This window comes from Malus domestica, chromosome 09 (genome assembly GCF_042453785.1).
Source record: "Malus domestica chromosome 09, GDT2T_hap1".
Classification (NCBI taxonomy): Eukaryota; Viridiplantae; Streptophyta; class Magnoliopsida; order Rosales; family Rosaceae; genus Malus; species Malus domestica.
In genome coordinates, this window is record NC_091669.1 from 21,375,516 (window position 1) to 21,383,455 (window position 7,940).

At 39.5% G+C, this 7,940-nt stretch overlaps 1 pseudogene; it reads right to left on the reverse strand.

The window, feature by feature from the left end:
* Nucleotides 1-324: 324 nt before the first annotated feature.
* On the reverse strand, nt 325-7,600 carry LOC103443851 (heat shock 70 kDa protein, mitochondrial-like; annotated as a pseudogene).
* Between the last annotated feature and the right edge of the window lie 340 nt (nt 7,601-7,940).

Consider the following 7,940-nt stretch of genomic DNA (forward strand, 5'->3'; position numbering starts at 1 on the left):
AGTATAAAGAAATAATTATCATCTTTCAGATCTTATTTAAGTTGAAAATAAACGATAGATTAGTCATGAAATGAACAAGACTGATCTATTTTTTTCCTTCAACATATTGCTAAATTGAATCCAACCTTTGACAGCAAAAGAAATCTCTGTAGAGATTTTTAGAAAATGACCAAGTAATTACCAAAAATCAGTGAACCATTCACTATTACAAAATTTAACTTACTAATTAAAAAAAAATTCCATCAATAATCTACCGAAAAGTGGGACATCTTTTATCCCACTTTCATAACAATGACAAGTTAAAAATAGTTACTGCTTCACTACTCACTTCCTCATCTCTTGGTGCTCTGACTCAGGAGCCTCGTCTCCTCCGTCCTGTGATCCTCCAGACGAAGAGTCACCGCCTCCAGAACCCTTCGACATGTGCTCACCGATCTTTGACACGGCTTTGTTTGCAACGTCAAGCTTCGACTTAATCTCATCAGCATTGTCCCCTCCAATTGCCGTCCTCAAGTCACCAACTGCATCCTCGATTTCTTGAGCAATTTCGCTTGGAACCTTGTCGCAGTACTCGTTCAAGCTCTTCTCAATGATGTAGATGGTGGTGTCCGCGCTGTTTTTGACATCGACGGGAACTTTCCGCTCCTGATCCCTTTGAGCATGCAGCTCAGCGTCCTTGATCATCCTCTGAATTTCCTCCTCCGTAGGCCCAGTGCTTGAGCGGATGGTAACCTGTTGCTCCTTACCAGTTGCCTTGTCCCTTGCAGAAAACAGTTACAATACCTTTGGCGTCAATGTCAAATGTAACTTCAATCTGAGGCAAGCCCCTCTGTGCTGGAGGGATGCCTTGAAGGGCAAACTCTCCAAGAAGCTTGTTAGCCATTTTGCGCTCTCCTTGTAGCACCTTGATACCGACCTGGGTTTGGTTGTCAGCTGCTGTCGAAATACCTGCACAATTCCATGACACAAGGTAAGATACAAACAGTTAAGCTGCACGCGCAGTTAAGTAATCACTGTAAGTTTAAACATTTTCTTGAGGAATGACCTGACTCTTCTTTGTTGGAATTGTAGTGTTCCTAGCAATCAGCTTGGAGAAGATACCACCAATGTTTCGATACCGAGTGAGAGAGGATTAACATCGAGAAGAAGCAACTCCATAACATCACCGTAAAGAATACCACCTTGGATAGCAGCTCCCAAAGCAACTGCCTCATCGGGATTGACTCCTTTGCTTGGGCTCTTTCCAAATATTTCTGCAACCACCTCTTGCACTTTAGGAACGCGAGTCATCCCTCCGACGAGAAGGACCTCATCCACATCCTTAATGGACATGTTGGCATCCTTCAAACAATTCTTGCAGGGCACCTTTGTCCTTTCAATCAGGTGATTAACCAGGCTTTCAAACTTTGATCGGGTCAGCGTGATGTGCAGATGCTTGGCACCCGAAGCATCGGCTGTGATGGAAGGGAAGGTTTATCTCAGTTTGAGATGAAGACGAAAGTTCAATCTTTGCTTTCTTAGCTGCCTCCCGAAGCCTCTGCAAGGCAAGTCTATCCTTTGTAAGCTCGATTCCCTCAGTTTTCTTTCTTGCACTCACTCACTAAGAAGTCCAGCAAAGCATTGTCAAAATCCTCTCCTCCCGAGAATGTGTCACCATTTGTTGCTTTCACCTGCAAAACAGAATGTTCTTACTGATATCTTCCAAAATAAAAGAGGACCTAACAGAAAGGCAAAACAATGGATACCTCAAAACATCATTGGATATCTCCAAGAATGGATACGTCAAATGTACCGCCACCAAGATCAAATACTGCAATTAGGCCTTCCTTACTGGTCATACCATAGGAAAAGCAGCTGTTCGGGCGAAGATTTCTCTGGAGAAGGGTCCTCGGACCTCAGCAGAGCTCCCCAAGGGATTGGCACTTTGGATGTGTAGTCAGGCTCTTGCTTGTCGATGTGCCACAAGAAGAGGACAAAGTTAGTTATGAAATGTGCTTTTGTGGGGCCTTAGGCGTAGGCCTTGAGGCTCACAATCAAAACTAACTGAGTGCTAGGCGTGCCACTACTATCTCAGTATAGCAGATGTAGAACAAGAGTGTTTTAAGTCGATTACTTGCGCCCCAACTTACTCAGACTTCCTGTTATCAAAGGATTGTCGCAGATGGGTGATGTGAAATTAACTAACACACAAATTAAACCCTCTTTTTGATAATTGTAGTATGGATAAGTAGGGATCGTTCTAGGTCATGGATTAGGAGGGACTGCTAATCTACTCAAATTAGACTCAAAACACTCTTGTTCTACATCTGCTATACTGAGTCGACTCTTATGACTCAAAACTGATTCAAAATATTAAAAACTACACAAAACAAACAAATTGACTCAAAATAGTACAAAACAACCAAATTGACTCAAAACAAACTAGAATGACTCAAAACAGAAACTAAGGGTGACTTTGGACGAATTCTAACTAAACTTGACTAAACACTAATAAGACACCAATTGGATAGATTCTATCCTAAAGACACGACATATAAAGGGGGGAGTGGTTTTTGATGAATTTAAAACTAAAACTAAACATATTTAAGACTTTAAACAACTTTGGACGAAATTGGTGATTTAATGGGTGAATGGCTAGTTAGAGGGTCCTTCTCCACACATGACACATATGCATACAAATCGATTTCCAGTTATTCTTCCTATAAACCATGAATGACAATGCTCCAAGTTAACCGTGAACTGCACAAATTAACCTTCAGATTTTCCTAAATTCATTGAATTGGACACAGCGACGCAACCAAATTATTCTTATCAAGTTCCCTACATGAACTGCATAATAGAGATACATATCAAAGATCATTACGTTCTACGAAAATCATAAGCATTGACAATGCATTCGTAACTATGAACTGCATGATACTCCTGCCAAGAATTCACTTAACACAATCATGACTAGTGACTTTTACTACTTGTGAATATAAGTTCATAACGATTAGGTGAAATTCCCTTATATTCTAGCATCAAATCCCTGCATGCAAACTAAGTGTGCACCCTTAATCAACACACAAGAATAAGTTATCAATCAAACAGATAAGTAAATTGCATTCACGATTCATGGAATCATAACTGGACTAAATCAATTCATATCACATATATGTTCATGGCTTTGAATTCACCTCTAACTAAAACGAAATTAGTTCCTCATGTTCGCAATTAAACAAAGACAATTAAATTTAAACATTGAAAACAAAGATAGAATACACCTAGAAACGCTCCAACAATCCAACATCTTGATTGACAAGCACGACTCCAGGTGGCTCATTCTTCTCCTTCCTTGCACAGCTGCGGCACAATGGGGATTTTCTGAGTTTTATGGCTCTTATGTGTGGTTTTTTGTGGTGAGAGGTGGTTGAATGTAGTATTTATAGGGCTAAAACTCACAGCATAGAGTCATTGTTTTGGAGAAGAATTAAACACACCAAATCCACAAAGAAAAGGCCATCTAGAAATCAGAAACCAAAGAGAATAGGGATACGGAATACAAGGCTTCTAGAAGAAAAGCTAAAGGGACCATGCGGCATAGAATTAGGACTTCTAGAAGGGATAGGTGCGGTAGGTTTTTAGGAGAAGGGATAGGCCTTTTAGAAACAGGTTTTTATGTGTCCAAGTCTGAAAAGAACTGCCCCTTGCAGCTGGAATTAAGGTAGGATAAGATTAGGATATGATCAAATAAGGTAAGGTTAGTTTGTATAAGATAAGGTTGGATAAAGTTTTGGATAATGTTCCTTCTTTTACACTGATTCCTTATCTTATTTGTCTTGACTTTATTTTCTTCATCTCTTCAGCATATTCCTAGCCTTTTGAACTTAAAAAACGTCCATCCAAAGTGCTCCATGCATGTGCTATGCATTCTTGGCCCAAAACTACTCTAATATGCTCCAAATTGCACTTTCTTGCCAACTTTGTCATTTGGACCTACAAACACACGAAAATAGCTTAAGACACTATAATAAGTAGAAACTAGTTATGAAAATGCAAGAAAACAAGCTAACTAAGTCGCATAAATATGCTCTTATCGATGGATTAAGTCTACATTAAGTTCTTTTTCTTGCCTTGTAAACAATGACTTTTAGTTCATAATCTTGTATGTTTGAATGAAGGGAGTCCAGATCCCCTTAAGTCATTTGTTTGGTTCTAGATTGCTTTTAATGATAACATATCCATTAAACTAGATGGATCCATATACAAATGAGACTCTTAAAGTAGGAAAACAGGTGGAAATAACTTGAATACATACTGGAAAATGCATTAAGTAATAGATCTATTAACTTAGAAAACAAACAAAGAGATTCGGGCAAGATTTCACCTTGTCTGTCAAGGTTGAATCTCTTGCAATCACTTCTCTTTGAATTAAGAGGGGTTTATATGCTAAAAAAAGATGGATGGTAAATAAGTTTACACAAGGGAATCGATACTACGCCACTAAGGGAGATAGCAAAGATTTAAACTGGACAAGAGATAGCTTGTCGCTAAAAATGACTGAATCTAGGTTGATTTCAGCTTTTGGATGCTGTTGATGCACAAAACTGGAGGGGTATTAAAACAACGTAAATCCGACCGTGAATCTGCAAGAAAGTAAATAACACAAGATTTATCGTGGTTCACCCCAATGTTTGGGCTACGTCCACCCTGATATTGTATTTCTCTGAGAGGATTGAGGATGAGAAGGTGAGAGCTTCTAAGGGTGAGAGAACTCTTCCCATGGCCTAAGAATTGGCCTCCCCAAAATGAGGAGGGTGAGGAGTCCTTTTATAGACTAAGGGCTCCTCACTTATTACATATTTGCCCCTTCATTTATTACATAATTACATTTGAGTCCTCCGAGTATTTATACGAGATCTAATTACGGAGGCCCTAAGTATGGTACAAACAGATGCAAATCTGGCTTGAGAGCAGAGTTTGTATGTTTGATTGGTTGAGTGTCATTGTCTCTGGGGCCTCTTCCTCCTTTTATAGGTAGATTAGCCTGACTGCTGTAACTTTGTTCTTGCCCGAAAGCACTTGGAGGGTAGTGAGTCATCAACTTTTTACTTGGAATGCCGCTAGAAAGTGTTCTTTGGCTGGTAGTAGGTTAGTCTCCATCACTTGTCACTTCAATAGTAAGCCCGTGGCTTGTGTTCGCTCCCTAAATCGGCCATGGGGCCTTGCGGGCAAGCCGGGGATTTACTTCACATACGAGATTGGTGGGTGCGGGCGTGCCACTACTAGATGCCGCTAGTAGATGGGATTTGAATGATTGAGGTTGCGCCTTTTGACTTCAAATCAAGAGATTGTGCCATTTGAGTGGGAGTTGCTCAAATTAAGGTTCTTTGTTTGCCTTAAAAATAAGGACTTTACTTATATGAAGAGATAGAACAATATGTAAATGACAAGGTTGCTTGGAAATATAAATGACAGAGGAAAGTGACTAATATTGCAGATTGCTTGTAATTTATATGACTGGAAATGAGTACATAAAAACTACAAATGAGATCGATACCGCAAGTGAGCAGCAGAGCTAATAAACTAGATAAAAGAAGGCTTTTGGAAAATCTGGTTTGAGCAGAGTTTGTGCTTTTGTTTGTTTGTTTGAGTGTCCAAAATCCTTTTGCATCTGCTCCTTTTTATAAAGGTCTGGAGGAAACCCTCCTGCTGAGGTTTTGTACCTGCCCGAAAGAAGCTTGGGCAGCTTGCATTTCCTTTTGCCAACTTGCATGTAGAAACAATATTAAAGGGGGATTTGCATCTCCACCACATGTTTTTAGCACATGTTTTCCCACTTGTAATAAACTAACATTTAAAATAAGCAAGTTGGCTTCTTTCACATGTTCCTTGCCCGAAAGCTTGCTGATGCCTTTCCATCTACTTGCCATACATGCAGGTATCTTGATTAAACAAAGGCTAGACAAATCTCCACCACCAAAACAAATTGGAAGAACAATATTATAGTGTCCAACCCCTCCACTTGCATCTAAATATCTTTCCAAGTTAGCTTTCTTGCATATTAATCCTCCAAATGCCATATTTTACCCAAATTGCCCAAATAAGTAAAAATGGGTATATTTTGAGTGCAAACAGCTTGTAATTGGCTAAGAAGGCTTCAATTTGCCTTTGGGCTTGGTGCTAGGCTTCGGGAAAGTCCCCTTTTAGTTGGCACCCTTGGGCTTCCCTTCATCTAAGTCCAATGTTCAAATATTAAGCCAAACAGCAGCAGCAGTTGGCTCATTTATGATTCTCTCTACGGTTATGCCTATATCTGGGCATCATTGATATAAGCTAGGACCATGATCACAGCTCTCGAAACAGACTTTCCAAGGTAAGCCTCAGCAGTTTCTTTCATCTTTGTCAGAACAAAAGCTCCAATCTGGCCTGGAGCATACTGCTGTCGATTGACTTCAACCCATGCATCTCCATTTGGAGCTTTAACAATCTTGTATGGAACCTTCTTCAATTCCTTTTGTGATTGGGCATCGTCATAGTGTATACCAATCAGACGCTTGGTTCCAGAAACTGTGTTTGTTGGGTTCGTCACAGCTTGACGTTTGCTGGGTTCGTCACAGCTTGACGTTTTGTTGGAGCACCAACAAGTAGTTCTCCTTTCTGGTTCATAGTAACTACTGATGGTGTGGTCCGAGCTCCTTCAGAGTTCTCTTTAACTTTGGGATTCTATGACAATTCGACAATTAATCAGATACAAATCACAAAACAAACAACCTTAAACAACGAACTTCGGCAAAACATAAACAAGAACATATTAACGGGTTTACGTTTCCCTCCATCACAACAACACATGAGTTTGTTGTGCCCAAGTCAATCCCAATCATTCCCAGCAGGTCTAGAACTGTTTAAAGCAGACAACGATATTAATAAGCAAGCCAAAAGACAAATCGAAAAGGAACAAAAAAAATCTGCTGTACTAAACTAAATCGACTATCAAAAGTTCCAAATTACCTGAAAAGTCTTGCTAAACTCGCCCACTTCTGACTCAAAGGTGATGGCTTAGCAATGGTAGTAAACTTTTGCACCGAAAAAAAAAAAAAACAGATGAACTTAGCTTCCTAATACAATTGTTCAATTCATATTGCACTATCATATATAACTTCAAATCAATGGAAGAGAGTGAAGATATACTAATCTCTCAGCCTGCGCTTAGGCACCTATAAAATCAAAACCACATCTTAACCAACTGCTTACAAAAAAAAAAAAAAAAAAAAACACTTTCAAACTATGCAATAATTTGTACAAACAAAAAGAAGATACCAATCATATCAGCCAAAAGTAAGAATTTAGATAAAGACATGACAAAAAAATCTCTACCAAGAATTTTAGTAGACTATCAAACAACCCGAAATAAAAATCAATTTACGAAAAAGCGTTAAAGAATCATAAGCGAAAGAAAGATATATGAAATGCATAGATATTCATCGTCCCAGAAAACGAAGGAAAAACCAAAAAGATTAAAACTTGAAGGGAATGTGAGACGTAAGGAACAGTAGGCGGAAAGGGAGGCCGAGGCGACGTCGCGGCGCCGGAAGTTACGGATCATAGCAGCGGCGGCCATGGCTCTGCTTCGAGCAGCAACACAAACAAAGAGAACAATGGTATAGAGGAAGAGAGAACGAGAAGAGCAGAGGGTTATCAGTGAGTGTTGTGATTGTCTAGGGTTTAGGGTTTTGTGCTATTTATGAGGCGGAGAGATGGGCGGGGCCGCAAGGACGACGGCCCAAGAAACCTCGCTGCGAAAGTTAATTGATTTTGTCGAAAAGAAATTTAATTATTTAAATATATATATCAGAATTTTTTTTTAAGCAACGATATTATCTAGTGTAAGGGGAAGAGGCTAGGCTTAATCTCACAATGAATTAGTAATAATGTAGTTGAAATTCACCTTTGGCGAAAAT